The following is a 21,175-nucleotide window of genomic DNA, read 5'->3' as shown; positions in this document are numbered from 1 at the left end:
ACGGAAACCTGAATCAGATAATAGATATCCCAGGAACTGTATTTCCTGAACGGCGAAGACACATTTTTCAATTTTCACATATAATTTATTCGTCCGTAGGACCTGCAGTACTTGCCTGACATGTACTTCATGTGTTTTCAGATCTGCCAAATAAATTAAGATATCATCTAGGTATATGACTACAAACCTGCCGATGAGATGACTAAAAATATCATTAACGAAATGTTGGAAGACAGCAGGGGCATTGGTCAGACCGAAAGGCATGACTAAATTTTCATAATGCCCCTCAGGGGTGTTAAAAGCTGTCTTCCACTCATCCCCTTCCTTGATACGAATCAGATTGTAGGCCCCCCTAAGATCAAGTTTGGAGAACCACCTAGCACCCGCAATCTGATTAAAAAGGTCAGGAATGAGAGGAAGAGGGTATGGGTCTCGGATGGTTATCCGGTTTAGCTCACGGAAATCTAGGCAAGGACGCAGGCCCCCATCTTTCTTTTTAACAAAGAAAAACCCTGCAGCCACGGGTGAAGAAGAGGGTCTGATGTGTCCCTTAGCCAGACTCTCGGAGATATAATCTTTCATGGCTTGTCTCTCGGGACCCGAAAGATTATACAACCTGGACTTGGGTAATTTTGCACCGGGAATCAGGTTAACCGGGCAATCATAAGGACGATGAGGTGGTAGCTTCTGACAACCCTTTTCAGAAAAAACTTCCTCAAAGTCCGAAATAAATGTAGGTAGGGAAGCTATGGAGGCGATTAAGCAATTGTTATTTAAGCAATTCTCTCTGCAATGCTCACTCCACTCCAATATCTCCCTGGCCTGCCAATCCACCACTGGATTGTGCGCTACCAACCAGGGAAGACCCAATACCACAGGAGAGGGAAGGCCCTCCAGAACGTAACATGAAAGACACTCATTATGGTGGTCCCCTACCCGAAGGTGTAAGTTATGGACAATGTGAGTGAGGTTTCTCTGAGACAGAGGAGCAAATATGGGAATAGGTCTCTGCAGCGTACAGAGAGACAAACCCATAGTGCGGGCAAAATGGGCATCTATCAAATTTACCCCTGCTCCACTGTCTAGAAAAAAAGAAATAGACTCCGTCTTAACACCAAAAACAATAACCGCTGGCAACACAAATTGAGATGTTCGTATGGAGGAAACGTATACCCCCCGGCTGACATCCTCCGCACAGCCTGGGGTTAGTAGTTTTCCGACGGTCTTTTGTTTTTGAGAAAGGAGGGACAGACATTAATGAAATGACCCTTCCCCCCACAGAAAAAACAAGCCCCCCACCTACGGCGAACCTCAGGAGGACGGACCTGACGAGAAGTTCCTCCTAGCTGCATAGGCTCATCTAAGTCAGTACAGACTAACTGCTGCTTGGGAGAGGTTACCAATTGCTCAGGAATTTTCGATCTCTCCCTAAGACGTCTATCTATTCTGATAGAGAGGGACATAACAGCATCAAGGGAAAGGGGGGTCTCATACAGCGCCAGCGCATCCTTAACCCTTTCAGATAACCCAGAGCAGAACTGACTCCTGAGAGCCGGGTCGTTCCACTGAGTATCCGTAGCCCACCTACGGAACTCTGAGCAATATTCCTCTGCTGGCCGATCTCCCTGTAGGAGTCTCCGTAACTTCGACTCAGCCAGGGCGACTCGGTCAGGGTCATCATATATGAGACCCAAAGCCCCAAAAAATCCCTCCACTGACCGGAGAGCCTGGGAACCAGGGGGTAACGAGAACGCCCAGGATTGCGGGTCCCCCTGAAGCAGGGAAATAACAATCCCCACCCGCTGTTCTTCATTACCTGAGGAGTAAGGGCGCAGCTTAAAATATAATTTGCAGGCCTCACGGAACGTCACAAATTTGTCCCTTCCCCCAGAAAATCTGTCAGGAAGAACAACCTTGGGTTCTGTAACAACCTGGTTACCCATAGCAACCGCTGGGCTTGCGGTCTGCTGCATTTGCTGCTGTTGTTGGAGGACAGATGCCTTCAATACTGCCACCTCCAAAGACAGGCCTTGAAGCTGTTTTGCCAAACCAGCAATAGGATCCATATTGGATTCTAAGTAGAGAGAAAAAAAAAATGTATTTATTTTTTTTTTTCTCCCAAAAAATAAGGGCCAGTTATAATATCACGATCGGCGTGACTATCACATACGTGACACAGAGGGAGGGAAAGAGGAAGGCCCTGCCCAAGTGAGAGGGAAGGTGGTGACCCCTGACTCACCTTGCGGCTGGCACCTGGCTGCCCTGACGTCCCTAGACGGGTTCCTCACCCGTACGCCGATCACGTGCCTAAAACCCTGGCTTTCCCTAAGATGAGCCCTAGATAGTGAACAGGGCGGTGGGAACACTAGTCCGCACCACTAGCTCTAAAGGAAAACACCAAGGGGAGGACAGACAATACAGACTCAACATATAATCCCAGGTGGGCGACAACAGGAGACAACAAAAAGCCCAACAGGGATCCGGAGGGTAGCACTCTGGAACAACAACCAGGATTCACAGCTCCAGTGGGTCAGTATAGAAGTCCAGGCAGGAAGCTCTATAACTGGCAACTAGAGAAGTGTGAGAGGAGAATATAAGGAGGTTGGGAGTGGCAGACAAGAAACAGCTGAGGAGGAGAAGCTACGGATCCCTGAGTGAGACAAAAAGGATTGCAAGGCAAACACAGAAAACAATCACTAAGAAACAACGTGATCTTTAGACATAGAGCGCGCAGCCACCTGCTGCGACTTCCTGACCCCGGGTATAACGGAGTCAGACGTGGCTCTTGACACCCTCGTGACAGTTTGCAACTGACAGCCACTTGGCGGTTTCATTACATTTTCATAACTGAGTGTGTACTTGGTTCATATGGATTGATGTACCATATTTTATGTATGTTTTAGGGGTATGTTCTTAAATATATTTTTTATTTAATAAAGTGTATCATCACTATCCCATTTTAGTGTTTCCTTTTGAAGTGTGCCCCCCCACACCTGTTATTTAGACGCAATTTCACTCGGTCCTGAGGGTGGGACCAGGGGGTGTGCACCTTATCCATATAGGAAGGGGGTGAGCCGCTGTATTTTTATATTTTCACTAAGGAAATCCTGAAAACATGACCAACAGGTGGGCCACGAGGACTGGAGCTGAGGAACTCTGCTCTAAACAATGGCTGGTAGGAAGCACACTTGATTTCATCTAGAAATATTTCCAGCATTGGATACATGCTTCCACTTACCTGATTAAAGGATTTAGTGACGATGAGAATACCCTGTTATACAGTATTTCCAATGACAATATAGATATAGTAGTGTGAAACATACAAGGAAAACTATGTTGTTAACAAACAAAAAAACAGGATCCCTTAAAAGCAATAAAACACAAGGATGGCCAATGATTCTGAATGTGCCCTATAGACTATCGTCTGGAGGATGAAAAGAAGAGAAATGGTATATATTTCACTTAATTTTGGTAACATCAGAATATCTATGGTGACTAAACACAGGCACAGTAAGACAGATTAGTCACAGTACATTAATGATAATTTGTTGATGGTTTCAAAACTGGTCATAAAAAATTATTTTTTACTGGTAAACCTTCTGATGTCCAATAAGAAAACCTGACTGCCCCCAACTGGCGAAAAAAAGACATAAAATTAGGTTGGATTTCGAAGACTCCAGCTTTCACAGAACAGTGTCCATGTGACACCTCAATGAAAGAAATGTTATACAGTAAATAAGTCAGAGAGATGCAAATATATGATAAGTAGTAATTACAGATGTTAATTATACACACTGGTGTCTGCATGTCTATGTGTGCCCTGCCAACTACATAACCAGTGCAATGCTGGATTCTAGAACCACAGGAAGACATGATACACAGACATTACAGCCTAGAGCCAAGTACAAACTGAGCATTTCAAAATTGCAGATGCGGCCAGCCAGAGTCAATGTTGTGAGGCAGTGACAGGCCTCATAAGAAGGACGTTATGCATCTCCGAGAATGGTGCAAGAAACCTATTAAGGAGATACATATTGTGGTTTGCTGTGGTGCACTTGAGACGAGCCACCAAGGTACCCGGCCTTGGTGGAGTGGAAGCCAGAAGCTAGAGTATACACTAAGATAGATAGTGGACACTGTTGTTACCTAGTATAGCTGGCAACAGCTAATTCGGGCCTGGCTTTTGCTGGGAGTAAGCAAAGAGCTTGGTGGGTGCATACTCCCCACTATCCACTCCGGGGTTTATACATGGCTCATGTCCACGATTGTGTTTTTAGAAGTGAGCAGCAGGAAGCAGGGTGTGTCTGTGGAGTGAGAGGCTGCAGATCACACACTGCAAGGCACGTGTGAATAAAAGGCTGGCCTGTGGACTAATTACCTGACCCGGCTGCGATCTGGCTGTAACTGAACTGTAATTTGAATGGAACAAGCAATAAACACTGTTGGAGACTTTGTTGTGTCCCTGCCTTTCTTCAAAACTGGTCATAGGAGCCCACAGCATTACATATGGTGGAGGATGCGGGCACACCAGTACGGCAAACACAGTGTATGCATGTCCGGGATTAAAGTTCGGTTAGCATTGAGGAAGAGGACTCCTTTCTGACAGTTTTTGAACGAACAGCGAGGCGGGAGAATCTGCTGTCTGACCAATGGGCTGAAGTGGTGCCCCGTTTCTGGTGGGGGATGCACAAAAGGCCTACTTTGACCTCAGCTGTGAGGACGCCCAGAACTATGGGAGGCTTAAAGGTGAGGTCTTAGCCAGCATGGGGGTCAATACATATGTGCGGGCCCAGAGCGTGTACCAGTGAGCGTTTGTAGAGAATTGGCCTGCCAGGTCACAGGCTTATGATCTGTTGCACCTTGTGAAGAAATGGCTCCAGTCTGAGTCTTTGGGCCCAGAGCAGATGATAGAGCGGCTGGTGGTGGATGAGTCTGTGCATACTCTGCCAGTGGCAATTCAGCATTGGGTGGGTCAGGGGGACCCAGGCAATCTCGACCCCGTAGGGGTCCCCATCATAGGGCCAGAGTGTAACCCCGATAGGTTTCCCCTAGAGGTATTGGCCGGTGAGGTCGCAGAGGCCACATATATTCCAGAGCTGGAGGTGTCCCGGGACATGTTCGGGACCGCCCAACTCCAGGACCCCACTCTGGTATGGGCCAGAGAGAGAGTGACTGAAATCAATGGGGTAGCCCAAAACCATGGCGCAGAAGTGGTGTTTCCCCATAGGGCTGTTTCCCAGGACTTATTGTAACGCGTCGACAAGGTTCGACAGGAGGTAGTTGAGCAGCTAGTGGTACCACAGCCCTGTGGATCGCTATGGATCTTGTGGGGCCCGTGGTGAAGTTGGTCCGTGGCCACGACACATATTTGTGGTATTGGATTATGCGACTCGGTCTCCGGAGGCCATTCCTCTCCGCCATACCTCAGCCAAACTTATTGCCAGGGAACTTTTTGCCATGTTTTGCCGCATTGGGTTGCCCAAAGAGATCAAAGTACTCCTTTTATGTCCAAAGTGCAAGCTGCTTCGAATCAAGCAGTTACGCACATCAGTGTACCACCCCCAAACAGATGGGCTGGTGGAAAGGTTTAATAAAACCCCAAAGAGTATGTTAAAAAGGGTAGTATCCCAAGATGGGAAGGACTGGGATATGTTGATGCCATAGTTGATGTTCACCATCCGAAAGGTACCCCAGTCCTCAACAAGATGTTTTCGGTTCGAAATGTTATATGGCAGACATTCCAGAGGCCTGCTGGACATTGCTAAAGGGACATGGGAGCAGGAGCCTACTCCCCATATGAGTGTAATAGAGAACATTGTAGATATGCAGGACCGGATTGCATCAGTAATGCCCATTGTGAGAGAACATCTAGTAGAGGCTCAGGCAGCTCAAAGCCGTGGGTATAATAGAAAGGCCACAGTCAGGACCTTTTTGCCCAGGAGATAGAGTGCTCATACTCGTACCCACTACTGAGAGTAAGTTTCTGGCCAAGTGTCAAGGGCTCTATGAAGTTCGGGAAAAAGTGGGCGAAGTTAATTATAAAATATATCAGCCTGGGAGGAGAAAACTAGAAGAAATATATCACATAATCTTGCTAAAGGCGTGGAAGGACCACTGAGGATCTGGTTGGGACTAGTGTAGACCCTCCAACATCAGTCCTGACAGAGGTCGGAGTAAAAATAGCAGAAACCCTGTCAAAACAACAAAAACGGGAGGTCAGTAAGTTAGTGCAGCAGAATACCGATGCCTTTTCAGAAAAGCCCGATCATACATCAGTGGTCCAGCATGACACTGTCACCGAGCCACGGGTAAGGGTACGAGTGAAACCGCACTGTGTGCCAGAGGCCCGGAGACCGGCCATTACAGAAGAGGTACAGAATATGCTTAGCCTAGGAGTTATCAAGGAATCCAAGAGCGAGTGGGGCAGTCCCATTGTGTTGATTCCAAAGCCGAACGGATCGTTACGATTTTGTAACAATTTCAGGAAATTGAATGAAGTGTCAACCTTTATCCAATACCCCGGGTTGACAAACTGATTGAAAGACTGGGCCAGGCCCAGTACTTCATGACGCTGGATTTAACCACTATGGGGGACTTTACCACTATGTTGTTTTGCCTTTTAGGGTTACAAGGGGCCCCTGCAACGTTTCAGAGGCTAATGGACATAGTCTTAAAACTCATCGGGAGTACGCATCCACCTACTTGGATGATATCATAATTCATAGTGGCGACTAGCAGTCTCATTTTTCCCATGTGCAGGCAGTTGTGGACTCACTCTGAGATGTGGGCTTGACTGCAACTCTTCCAAAGTGTACCATAGTGCTAGAGGAGGCTCGTTATTTGGTGTACGTGATTGACCGTGGGATCATCAAGTCTCAAATAAACAAAGTCAAGGCCATTCAAAATTGGCCCGACCTCTCATGGCGAAGCAAGTCAAAATGTTTCTCGGCATTAATTGGGTATTATAGGCGGTTCATACCCAATTTCGCCGGGAGGGCTGCACCCCTGAGCGTTCTGCTGAAAGTAAGGAAGTCAGTCAGGAGTCGGTGGAATCCTGAGGCAGAAGCATTTCAAGCCCTAAAATTGGCCCTATGTGAACAGCCTGTTCTGTCCAACCCCAACTTTAAGAACGAATTCATAGTCCAAACGCAGAGGCGTCTAAAGTAGGGCTAGGAGCCGTTCTGTCTCAAAAAGTGAATGGAGATGAACATCCCATCACTTATTTGAGTAGAAAGCTTACCCCAGCAGAAAAGACCTGCAGCGTAGTGGAGGAGTGCCTAGCCATCAAGTGGGCCTTGGAATCCTTACGGTACTACCTGCTAGGGCGACATTTTCGCCTGGTGACGGGCCAACACTGGCCTGTGGACTGATTACCTGACCCGGCTGCGATCCGGTTGTAACTGAACTGTAAGTTGGCTGGAACAAGCAATAAACAGTGTTGAAGAGACTTTGTTGTGTCCCTGCCTTTCTTTAAAACTGGTCATAGGAGCCCACAGCATTACAATGTAAGAATTAATAAACAAATAGTGTCATGTCCTGCTCTGACTATGTACGGAGGTCAGCCAGAATAGCAGCATGTGTTTAGTGTTCTGTTTTGGAGCCGTGCTGGATCCACCTCCCATCAGGTGCACTGGGTGGGGTCATTAGTTTAAATAGCACTCTATCCCAGTGCTCTGAGCGGGTTATAGAAATCATTCTGGCCTTGGAAGCAAGGAGGGAAGGTTGTCTGTTCCAGCTCAGAAAAGATAAGTGTTGTTTCAGTTTTTGTTGTTTGCCATCTTGGTTGTGTTGGTGTCATCTCTCCCATCCAGGTTCTGTACGAGCAGGCTGCTCCTAGTCCCCTTTTCACCATCTCAGGGAATCTAGGGTGTTTCAGCCAAGGCACGAGGACACTTCATTCCTACCATCAAGGTTTGAATGTGGGCTGAGCAGAGCAGGGAGAGAAGTCAGGGATTTGCTAGGAGGTGACTCTTCCCCTGCTTCTCGCCTAGAGCCTGGTTTGCTGGTTTATCTGTATGTCTGAGATCCCGTCCGGCGTGAAAAATAGTTTTTGATAATGGTTAATAAAAAGCTTAAAGGGGCTTTCCAAGATCCCAAGAAAACAGCTAACTGAAAATAAAAAAAGCAATACTTACCTGCTCATTCAACTGCCATTCCGATGCTCCTTGATGTTTTTTTTTTTTTAGCGCTGCTGTGATAATTTGGCTAACTACTCCACATGACTGCTGAAGCCAATCGCTGGCCCCAGCAGTCATGCTAAGTAGTCAGGAATGTCATTGCTGCAGCACCAGAAACAGAGACTGCTGGGGACACTGAGGGGCTGTCCCACTGTCCATTGGAGCCTAGCCGCACCCCTTCTCCTTGAGCCCAGCACCGCCCCACTGCTAATTTATTCTATCCACAGCTCATGTGCGAGATTAAGGCGCACCAGGCATATGAGGTCGGCGATGAGGAGTGAATAAATTAGCAGTGGGGCGGTGCTGGGCTCAAGGAGAAGGGGTGCAGCTGGGCTCCAACGGACAGCCCCTTGGGCTCCTTATTTAGGTAATTTGCATATTAATAAAAGCGATTTTATAGACAAATTACAAGCACCAGGGGAGTAATGCTAATATATTGTAATATAAATCGTGAAGACTGATGTGGTCATGTTAACAGCTCAGTAAGTGAAATCCTGGTGACAGAATCCCTTTAAAACTGTTGTCCCATCAGGAAAACCCCTTTCCATGAGCACTATTAAGATTAGTGCAGGTATCGGATATCTTATAAATTAATATTAGCTCTGGAGTATATGCTGTAACCATCTATTACATTAGTCCTTAGGATAGGTCATCAATATTAGATCAGAGGAGTTTACACTTTTGACACGCTCAATCAGGGGCGTAGATCAGGGGCGGGCCAGGCCGGGGGGCAGGGAGGCAATTGCCCCCCAGGCCGCCCTAAATAAACGGCCACTGGGCCGCCCGTCTAAAAAAAAAAAAAAAATGGATGTAATTACGGCTGTGCTGTGGGGCAGGGGAGGGAGAGGTGTGTCCCTCCCCTGTTCTTCTGATAGGCCGCAGGCACTAATGCCTGCAGCCTATCAGAGGCCGGCTCAGGCAGCGCGATGACGTCATTATCATCGCGACGCCTGAGCCGGCAGCACACACACACAGCAGGGACACAAGCCAGAAGAGGCTTGCATCGCTGCTAATGGAGGTAAGTATTTTTTTTTTCTTCTTCTTTGTGGGGGGCTGGCACTATGGGGGGGAGATCTGGCACTATGGGGGGGGGGAGATCTGGCACTATGGGGGGGAGATCTGGCACTATGGGGGGGAGATCTGGCCCTATGGGGGGGGATCTGGCACTATGGGGGGAGATCTGGCACTATGGGGGGAGATCTGGCACTATGGGGGGGGGGGGGGAGATCTGGCCCTATGGGGGGGGGAAGATCTGGCACTATGGGGGGGGAGATCTGGCACTATGGGGGGGAGATCTGGCCCTATGGGGGGGGATCTGGCCCTATGGGGGGGGATCTGGCACTATGGGGGGGAGATCTGGCACTATGGGGGGCACTATAGGGGGAGCTGGCACTAAGGAGGCACTATAGGGGGAGCTGGCACTATGGAGGCACTATAGGGGGAGCTGGCACTATGGGGGGACTATAGGGGGAGCTGGCACTATGGGGGGGACTATAGGGGGAGCTGGCACTATGGGGGGGGGACTATAGGGGGAGCTGGCACTATGGGGGGGGACTATAGGGGGAGCTGGCACTATGGGGGGACTATAGGGGGAGCTGGCACTATGGGGGGACTATAGGGGGAGCTGGCACTATGGGGGGGACTATAGGGGGAGCTGGCACTATGGGGGGGGACTATAGGGGGAGCTGGCACTATGGGGGGGGGGACTATAGGGGGAGCTGGCACTATGGGGGGGGGGACTATAGGGGGAGCTGGCACTATGGGGGGGGGGACTATAGGGGGAGCTGGCACTATGGGGGGGACTATAGGGGGAGCTGGCACTATGGGGGGGGGGACTATAGGGGGAGCTGGCACTATGGGGGGGACTATAGGGGGAGCTGGCACTATGGGGGGACTATAGGGGGAGCTGGCACTATGGGGGGGACTATAGGGGGAGCTGGCACTATGGGGGGACTATAGGGGGAGCTGGCACTATGGGGGGGACTATAGGGGGAGCTGGCACTATGGGGGGGGAGACTATAGGGGGAGCTGGCACTATGGGGGGGAGCTGGCACTATGGGGGGACTATAGGGGGAGCTGGCACTATGGGGGGGACTATAGGGGGAGCTGGCACTATGGGGGGACTATAGGGGGAGCTGGCACTATGGGGGGGACTATAGGGGGAGCTGGCACTATGGGGGGGACTATAGGGGGAGCTGGCACTATGGGGGGGACTATAGGGGGAGCTGGCACTATGGGGGGCACTATAGGGGGAGCTGGCACTATGGGGGGGGGCTGGCACTATGGGAGAGCTGACACTATGGGGGGCTGGCACTATAGGGGGAGCTGACACTATAAGGGGGCTGGCACTATGGGGGGGAGCTGGCACTATATAGGGGCTGGCACTATGGGGGGTGGGCTGGCACTATTGGAGGAGCTGGCACTGTGAGGGCATTTCTTACTGGCACATTATGGGGGGCACCATGGGGGAGAGGAGCACTATGGGGGTAACTGGGGGCTCTAAAGGGGCTTTTTTTTATTATTGGCACATTCTGGGGGGCACTATAGGGGAGAGCAGCACTATGGGGCATCTGGTGCTACTATAGGGGCATTATTTGGGGGCACTATGGGGAAGTGGGGGCTCTAAAGGGGCCTTTTGTATTGGAACATTATGGGGGGCACTCTGGCATTTGGTGGCACTAAGGGGGCATTTTTTACTGGCACATTATGGAAGGCACTATAGGGGAGAGCGGCACTATGGGGGAGTGGAGCACTATTGGGGCATATGGTGGCACTAAGAAGGGGCATTTTTTTACTGGTACATTGTGGGGGAGAGGAGCACTATAGGGGCATCTGCTGGGGGCACTAAGGGGCATTTTTTTACTGGCATATTATGGGGACACTATGGGGAAGGGGGAGAGGAGCAGTATGAGGGCATTTACTGGGGCACTATATAGGGGTATTTTATACTGGCATACATTATGGGGACATTAGCTCAACTGCGGGCACTAAGCGGGGTATTTCATGTACTGTCATGTTATAGGGAAAATTAGTACTACTAGGGGGTATTATGGGGAGCTTTACTACTACTAGGGGCTATGAAGAACATGATTACTAGGGCACTATAGGGGCATTATTACTACTAAGTGTGCTCTGGCAGATAATTATTTCTATTGGTGGGATTTTGGGGAGCACTGTTACTTTGGGGGCACCCTGGCATAGTATCAGCTTAGCACAATTATTTTTGGGGGACATTATCTTTATACTATTAGTGTCTGGGCGCAGTTATTTTTTAGAGCACTGTGTGCCAATAATTGTTTAAGGGGGCACTATCTGTGTGGTAGTAGTATTTCCAGGCGGACTGTTTCTGCAATATAGTATTGGGGGCATAGCGGGTACAGTATTGGGGGCACTATCTGTGTGGTAGTTTGTATTTCCAGGGGGACTGTTTCTGCAGTATAGTATTGGGGGTGGCAGGAAACTAATGTCTGTTTCTCAATCTCTGCAGAGAAGGGAGATGGCAGAAGAATCATCATGGCGGTCTGGTCTGAATGGAGAAGATGAGGAAAGAGAACGTCTACAACAAAGGTGACATCACGGGATGTAAGAGGTATGTGGCGCTATGTAGGAGAGGAGATGCTCCGGCTCCTCCTCCTGCCATTTGCAGAAGGAGGATTCAGAACTGGGTGAGGATGACGAAAGGGGGCAGCAGGCCACGGGCGGGTGACAGATGGTGGGGGGATCCACAGGCCTTGAGCAGGATCAGGGTAGGGAGGAGAGCGGAGGAGCTTCCTGGCTGTAGCTTGTTATATAAGCAGGCAGTGCAGCCAGGACGGCCTCCCCTCTCCGTATGATGTGTAGAGACAGGCCGCAACTATAGAATGTCAGCTGTACAGTGTGTGTTGGGAGTGGCCTATTATATGTAGGAGGGGCTTTTAATGATGGGCGGGGCTAAAAATGGGCCACTTGACTAGATTTGCCCCCCAGGACTAAGGCTGCCAGTCCTCCCCTGGCGTAGATAAAAGCTCACTGGCCCTGGTGCAAGAGTTCAGCAGGGCACCCCTTCCCTCAGTGCTTCGTGGCCAGAGGTATAACATGACCAGCATGCACTTTCTATAATACTGGTGTCTTCTTAGGGTACTTTCACACATGCGTCAGAGGATTCCGACAGGCAGTTCCGTCGCCGGCTCCATCTCACAAATTCATTGCAATACCGTTTCTGTCTTTCCGGTTGTCATCCGTAAAAACGGATCCAGTATTTTTTTTCTTCTCATTTTTAAAGGTCTGTGCATGCGAAGACTGCAAAACCGGATCCGTTTTGCCGGAACACTTGGGGCAGGATCCGGCATTAATGCATTTCAATGGAAATTAATGCCGGATCTGGCATTCCGGCAAGTGTTCAGGATTTTTGGCCGGAGAGAAAACTGCAGCATGCTGCGGTATTTTCTCCGGCCAAAAAACGTAAGAGGGACTGAACTGATGCATCCTGAATGGAATGCTCTCCATTCAGAATGCATTAGGATAAAACTGATCAGTTTTTCCTGGTATTGAGCCCCTGTGACGGAACTCAATACCAGAAAACAAAAACGCTAGTGTGAAAGTACCCTTATGTGGCACAAGGGGGTTTGGGCCCCCTCAAGCTCCTGGTCCTGGTAGCGACTGCTACCTCTGCACCCCCTATAGCTACGCTCCTGCCCTCAATTAATGAGGTGTTTAAATGGGCCACTGACCTCCAGAACATCACAGTTTCATAGGTGTATCCACATAAAGTGGTGCTTGAAAGTTTGTGAAATCTTCATTATTTTCTATATCTCTGCATAAATTTGACCTAAGGTTTTCACACAAGTCCTAAAAGTACATAAAGATAACCAAATCAAACAAATGAGTCAAAAATATTAGACTTGGTAATTTATTTATTGAGGAAAATGATTCAATATCGAATGTCTATGAGTGGCAAAAATATGTGAACCTCCTCTTTCAGGGTCTGGTGTGTATGTGTGCACTGTAGGGTGTTTTTTCCAAAGATGTGATTTTCATATGACTTTGCTTACGCCCCGAGTTTTAGTGATGTAAAAGATAAATATATGCCAAATTTCTAAAAGATTAGATAATATTTAGGGGTTGCACACATTGATCACTTTTATTACTACTCTCACTCCTGTACCTAGGAGGTTGGTCTAAAAACTACTTCAGTTTGAGGATTCCAGGGGCTCTGCCTCAAGCAAGGTGGATGGCAAAGGCAATATATGCACTTAAAATTGTCCTTTTCACTAAACAGTTGAATATTTCTCAACGAGAATTGAAAGGAATGAAACGGGTTGCACATTTTGTCAGCCTCATATATGTTCGCTTTTTGCACAAAATTGTAAGTCGATGGGCTCCAAAGAATGATTTGGATATGCTACAGCTTCTGAGCGCTTACCTAGATGCAGACGTCAAAAAAGTGCTCTCACAGTTGCCAAGAGACACCTTTGGTTTCTGTCAGAAACAAACATAGGATTGGCTTTTTTGGACGAACGTAAAACTCAGCCTGTTAAGGAAAACATGACTAAAAATGTAGAAACCAAACCTGCAAAGAAAAAGGAAATTAAACGATTAGAGGGTAAAAACCTAATTTTTGAAGGAAAAGACCTGAGCCATTTCGTTACTAGTAAAACAAAGATGTTCTTTGAATTGTTTGGGATCCTTAACGTGACAGAATACTGCAGTGATTCTCTAAGAAGCCATGTGAATGCTCTTAAGGTGGTCATTAATACCGCAGAAAGAGGAACTGCTCTGATAAAAAAGTCAAGCATCACAGAAAAGTCGTCACCAAGCTTACAAAAGAAGGGATTGCATTGTTCAAAGTTGATTCATATAACACAAGTTTTGCCTATCATACTACCTATTAATCTTAGTGTCTAGTTTTAATATTATTTTAAGTTTGTGATTTCTATTTTTCCCAATAAAAGTAATTAACATTGAAAATCTCATTTTTTGCCTACTTTTACAAAACTGATCAAAGTGTGCAACCTCTATATATTATTCAATCTTCTCGAAATTTGGCATATATATATAAATTTTACATCCCTGAGACTCGGGACGTAAGCAAAAGTCTGCAGAAATTTAACATTTTATTTTTTTCCATTACAAAATGAAACACCATAATTTGCAGCAATAACTGCAACCTGAATATTTCCGGTAATTGTTGATTAGTCCTGCACACTGAAATGGAGAAATTTTATGCCATTCCTCGGCACAAAACAGCTTCAATTCTGTTATGTTGGTGGTCAGGACTTTGATTTGGTCATTCCAAAGCTTTAACTTTATTCTTCTTTAACCATTCTTTGGTAGAATGCCTTGTGTGCTTAGGGTCATTGTCTTGCTGCATGCCCCGTGTTCTCTTGATATTTAGCTCATGGACAAATGTCCTGACATTTTTTTTTGAATTTGCTGGTATAATTCAGAATTCACTGTTCCATTAAAGATGGCAAGCCTTTCTGGCCCAGAGAAAGCAAAACAGGCCCAAATCATGATACAGTCCTAATAAAAAGTTTAAGACCACTTGAAAAATGGCAAAAAATCATATTTTACATTGTTGGATCTTAACAAGGTTCCAAGTAGAGCTTCAACATGCAACAAGAAGAAATGAGTGAGACAAAAAAATTTTTGAGCATGCAATTAATTGAAAATAACAATTAAACTGAAATAGGTTGTTTTTCAGCTGATCCAAATTTTAGGACCACATGCCTTTAAAAGGTCAAATCTGTGAAAAGATGTGGATTCATTGTCATTTTCTGTCACACGTGTGATGGCAAAGGCAAAAAAACTCTCCCTTTTTTAATGTGGTCGGGTTGTTGAACTGCATAAGCAGGGTCTCTCACAGCGCGCCATCGCTGCTGAGGTGGGACGCAGTAAGATAGTCATTTGGAATTTCTTAAATGATCCTGAGGGTTATGGAACAAAAAAGTCAAGTGGAAGACCCCAAAAAATTTAATCAGCACTGAGCCAGAGAATCCAATTGGCTGTCCGTCAAGACACTGGACGATCCTCGACCCAAATTAAGGCCCTTACTGGTGCTGACTGCAGCCCCATAACCATCAGACGGCATCTGAGACTGAAGGGCTTTAAAAACAAAAAAAGTCTTCAAAGACCTAGTCTCCTTGAACACTACAGAACTGCTCGTTTGACTTTGCAAGAGAGCACCACACATGGAACATTAAAAGGTGGAAGAAAGTTTTATTCTCCGATGAGAAAAAAATGTAACCTTGATGGTCCTGATCGTTTCCAACGTTAATGGCATGACAAGCAGATCCCACCTGAGATGTTTTCTACGCGCCACAGTGGAGGGGGCACCATAATGGTCTGGGGTGCTTTTTCCTTCAGTGGTACAATGGAGCTTCAGGAAGTGCAGGGGCGTCAAACGGCTGCTGGCTATGTCTAGATGTTGCAGAGAGCATTCCTCATGACTGAGGGCCCTCGTTTGTGTGGTAACGACTGGGTTTTTCAACAGGACAACGCTACAGTACACAATGCCTGCAGGACAAGGGACTTCTTCCAGGAGAATAACATCACTCTTTCCCCTGATCTAAATCCAATTGAGAACCTTTGGGGATGGATGGCAAGGGAAGTTTACAAAAATGGACAACAGTTCCAGACAGTACATGGCCTTTGTGCGGCCGTCTTCACCACTTGGAGAAATGTTCCCACTCACCTCATGGAAACGCTTGCATCAAGCATGCTGAAACTAATTTTGGAAGTGATAAATAATAACGGCGGAGTTACTCATTACTGAGTTCATGTTTGGAAGTTGGATTTCTGTTTTGGGGGGGTTTAGTTTTTATTGGGAGGTGTGGTCCTAAACTTTTGATCAGCTAAAAAACAGCCTGTTTCAGTTTATTCGTTGTTTTCATTAAATGGAATGCTCAAAAAATGCTTTGTCTCACTCTCATTTCTTCTTGTTGCATGTTGAAGCTCTACTTGGAACCTTGTTAAGATCCAACATTGTAAAATATGATTTTTTGCCATTTTTCAAGTGGTCTTAAACTTTTGATCAGGACTGTATGACCACCATCGTACTCATGTAGTACTGCAGATAATAGTCCAGGATCATATTGACAGATTCCCCTTAACCACCTAATGCAGGGATGCATCCTGCAGGCGGCCGGGTTATTCCTCGTTGACGCATCGGCGCGTCATCTCGCAAGACACGAGATTTCCTGTAAATGCGCGCTCACAGGAGCGCACGTTCACAGGATCGCAAGGTAAATGAGTTGATCTACAGCCTGCCAGCGACGATCATTCGCTGGCAGGCTGTAGATGCGATTTTAACAACCCAAAAAAGGTATATTAGACGCTATTTTGTTAACAGCGTCTAATATACCTGCTACCTGGTCCTCTGGTGGTCCCTTTTGCTTGGACCGACCACCAGACACAGGCAGCTCTGTAAGTAGCACCAATCACCACACTACACTACCCCCCCGGTCACTTATTAACCCCTGATCACCCCATCTGTAAGGCTCCATTCAGACGTCCGTATGTGTTTTGCGGATCTGCAAAACACGGACACCGGCAATTGCCAGAACTATATAGAAAATGCCTTTTCTTGTCCGCAAATAGGAGATGTTCTATAGGCTCTACAAAAAACGCAGTGTTCGCATGATCAGGCCTGATCTTGTCCGCACACTTGCGTTCAGTCCGCCCCACCGCAGTGACCGAATTTTTTTTTTTCTGATCACTGCAAAAACACTGTAAAATCTCTGCGGCGCTATAAAGATCACTTTTGAGGGGCATGGCGAGTTCATATAAGATTATTTTCTTTGCACAAGTTAGCGGAAATTTTTTATTTATTTTTTTCTTACAAAGTCTCATATTCCACTAACTTGTGACAAAAAATTTAATCTGACATGAACTCACTATACCCCTCACAGAATCCAAATGCGTAAAAACTTTTTAGACATTTGGATTCCAGACTTCTTCTCACGCTTTAGGGCCACTAAAATGCCAGGGCAGTATAAATACCCCACATGTGACTCCATTTTGAAAAGAAGACACCCCAAGGTATTTCATGAGGGGCATGGCGAGTTCATGTAAAATTTTATTTTTTGTCACAAGTTAGTGGAATATGAGACTTTGCAAGAGAAAAAAATAAAAATAATTTTCCGCTAACTTGTGCAAAACAAAATATATTCTAGGAACTTGCCATGCCCCTCACGGAATACCTTGGGGTGTCTTCTTTCCAAAATGGGGTCACTTGGGGGGTATTTATACTGCCCTGGCATTTTAGGGGCCCTAAAGCGTGAGAAGAAGTCTGGAATCCAAATGCGTAAAAATGCCCTCCTAAAAGGTACTCATTGGAATTTGGGCCCCTTTACGCACCTAGGCTGGAAAAAAGTGTCACACATGTGGTATCGCCGTACTCAGGAGAAGTAGGGCAATGTATTTTTACATATACCCATACCGTGTGTGAGAAATATCTCTGTAAAATGACAACTTTGTATAAAAAAATGGGAAAAGTTGTCTTTTACAGAGATATTTATCTCACCCAGCATGGGTATATGTAAAAAGACACCCCAAAACACATTGCCCTACTTCTCCTGAGTATGGCGATACCACACGGTGACACTTGTTTGCAGCCTACATGCGCAAAGGGGCCCAAATTCCTTTTAGGAGAGCATTTTTAGTCATTTGGATTCCAGACTTCTTCTCACGCCTTAGGGCCCCTAAAATGCCAGGGCAGTAAAAATACCCCACATGTGAACCCATTTTGGAAAGAAGACACCCCAAGGTATTCAATGAGGGGCATGGCGAGTTCATAGAAGATTTTATTTTGGGCACAAGTTAGCGGAAATTGATTTTTTTTTGTTTTTTTCTCACAAAGTCTCCCTTTCCGAATAACTTGGGACAAAAAGTTAAATCTTTCATGGACTCAATATGTGGGGTAATTATACTGCCCTGGCATTTTGGGGGCCCTAAAGCGTGAGAAGAAGCCTGGAATATAAATGTCTAAAAAATCTTACGCATTTGGATTCCATGAGGGGTATGGTGAGTTCATGTGAGATTTTATTTTTTTGACACAAGTTAGTGGAATATGAGACTTTGTAAGAAAAAAAAAAAAAAAAAAATAAATAAATAAATTCCGCTAACGTGCCAAAAAAATGTCTAAATGGAGCCTGACGGGGGGGTGATCAGGGAGTCTATATGGGGTGATCACCCCCCTGTCATTGATCACCCCCCTGTAAGGCTCCATTCAGACATCCGTATGTGTTTTGCGGATCCGATCCATGGATCCGTAAAACACATACGGACGTCTGAATGGAGCCTTACAGGGGGGTGATCAATGGCAGGAGGGTGATCAATGACAGGGGGTGATCAGGGAGTCTATATGGGGTGATCACCCCCCTTTCATTGATCACCCCCCTGTACGGCTCCATTCAGACGTCCGTATGTGTTTTGCGGATCCGATCCGTGGATCCGTAAAACACATACGGACGTCTGAATGGAGCCTAACAGGGGCGTGATCAATGACAGGGGGGTGATCAGGGAGTCTATATGGGGTGATCAGGGGTTAATAATAAGTGACCGGGAAGGGGGGGTGTAGTGTAGTGTGGTGCTACTTTACTGAGCTGCCTGTGTCCTCTGGTGGTCGATCCAAGCAAAAGGGACCACCATAAGACCAGGTAGCAGGTATATTAGACGCTGTTATCAAAACAGCGTCTAATATACCTGTTAGGGGTTAAAAAAAAAATCGCATCTACAGCCTGCCAGCGAACGATCGCCGCTGGCAGGCTGTAGATCCACTCTCTTACCTTCCGATCCTGTGCTAACACCCTTCATCATGCATACATACGCCCCCAATACCTGTTTTTCATGTATGTGCTTTTTTTCCCCCTGTCTGGGCATCAGACTATCCTGGCAGATCTGTTTACATTCCTAATTTCCTGTTTTGTTGAATACTCAGCTTTATTGATAAACAAGCCGGGCTGCACTGCAGAGTGATTAGCCACAGGCTGTCCCCGCCCCCACACTGATCAGTCTGCAGGAGCTTTGCCCACTACATGTGGTCATGTTACTACCCATACATGAATCCTGCTAGTCTATTTCTTACTCATTTTCTAGATAACATCACCATCAGTCCACAGGCATTTCCCTCATCATTTTCAGTGTGCAATAGACAGCTTGAAACTGCAAGCACATCCAAACACGTCTGTATCTAATCCTATCATGTATGATACAGCCTGCCAGATACACAGCCTGTTGTGTACGATACTGCCTGCTGAGCTGTGTAGCTAATCCCATCTTGTACTATACTGTCTGGTGTGGTGTATATCTAATCCCATCTTGTAGGATACTGTCTGGTGTTTATCTAAGCTTATCATGTCAGATACTGTCTGGGGTGCCTCTGTATCTATATCTATCATCTGCAATACGGACTATCCCAGATATATAGATATATCCTATCTTGTATGAGACTGCCTGCAGAAGTGTGTATCTACAGACTCATGCACATGACCAAGATCAGCCTGGGAAACATGGTCAGTGTGTAGGCTGCATCTTCCAGGCGGACTGAACTCTCCTGACCTGAACTGACTGTATCACAGTAATGTATGATACAACCGGTGTCCATCTGATCGTGGGTATGTACACATGATGAGGTGAGTACAGGACAACTGCCTCATGGTCAGATGAAGACTGGTTGTATCATACAGTTAGGTAGGTCAGGGGAGTTGCGGTTGGCCTATAAAATGTGTCAGACACATGGACTGTGATTCCTGGGACGATCACTTTGCATGAGCCATGTAACTCATACTGAGCCCCCATAACAGTGACACCCACAGTGCTCCCCATAACAGTGACATCTACAGCGCCTCCCTCATAAGAGTGACCTGCACAGCGCTCTCATAACAGTTACATCCATCGTGTCCCCAGTGCCATCCAGAGTCTGCAGTGCCATCCAGAAACTTCAATAATCCGCAGCAATCGCCGGTAGTTGGTGAAAAATGGGGATTTATTCACTCAGACAGCCAGATTACAGCGACGTTTCGACCTTGGTTGGTCTTTATCAACCAAGGTCGAAACGTCGCTGTAATCTGGCTGTCTGAGTGAATAAATCACCATTTTTCACCAACTACCGGCGAGTGCTGCGGATTATTGAAATTTCTGGAAGAGTCGGGACCCCCAGGCAGGATCCCTATTTGCGTGCACCATCCGGCTTTCAAGCCTCTTCACTGGTCTGTACCCAAATGTGTGGGATGAGTAGTGCTGCCAATCTTTTAGATTTTCTGCAGTGCCATCCTAATTACCCCCAGTTCCATTCACAGTGCCCCAAATGCCATCCAGTGTCCCCCAAGTGCCATCCAGAGTGTCCCCCAAGTGCCATCCAATGTCCCACTGCCCCAAATGCCATCCAGTGTCCCCAGTGCCATCCACAATTCCATCAGTACACCCACTGCCATCCACAGTGCCCTCTGTGACATCCAGTGTCCCCCCAAGTGTCATCCACAGTGCCCCCCAGAAAGATCTACAGCATAGCAATCAGCCTCTGAGCGCAATAGTGTGCAGGCGTCAAGACCAAGGAAGGCCGGCAGGAGGCAGTGATGTCAGTGATGACGCGCCATCTCTAGCTTCAGAGCAGAAAAGAAGAAGACGGTGAGGGAACGGAAGCCCTGAAAGCCCAACAGGAGCAATCACTTGAATGTTAAGGGGATCCTGTGAACACCTGTGCTGTGGAGGGCAAGTATAGCTGTCCTAATCTTCTCTCCACAGGTCCTGTTCGAGAAAATTTTTGACCCCGGGGCTGGAGAACCCCTTTAAGTAATGATTTTACAATGTTAAAATAGAGCGCTAACTAATTTCCCCAATTCCCCAGCTCAGTCATGTGGTACAGGAAGTTCTGTAGACTCTTCCTGTGTTGTGATGTATCAACAGGTGGCACCACGTGTCTCGGTCTCACGTATGTGTTGGGACAGCACTGAACAGGAAATAAATTACTAGTCCCTTGTGGTCACGGAATTGCTGATGTTCCAACACAAAGAGGAGGG

General features: G+C 46.9%; 1 protein-coding gene across 3 annotated transcripts in view; it reads right to left on the bottom strand.

Annotated features, from left to right (window-relative positions):
* Positions 1 to 21,175, bottom strand: part of LOC122934711 (WD repeat containing planar cell polarity effector) — a 404,198-nt gene that overhangs the window by 46,171 nt on the left and 336,852 nt on the right. The gene's annotated exons all lie outside the window — the stretch shown is intronic.

The sequence above is a fragment of the Bufo gargarizans genome, chromosome 4, assembly GCF_014858855.1.
Source record: "Bufo gargarizans isolate SCDJY-AF-19 chromosome 4, ASM1485885v1, whole genome shotgun sequence".
Lineage (NCBI taxonomy): Eukaryota > Metazoa > Chordata > Amphibia > Anura > Bufonidae > Bufo > Bufo gargarizans.
The sequence above is the reverse complement of the archived record's forward strand: the minus strand, read 5'-3'. Positions and strand labels throughout refer to the sequence as shown.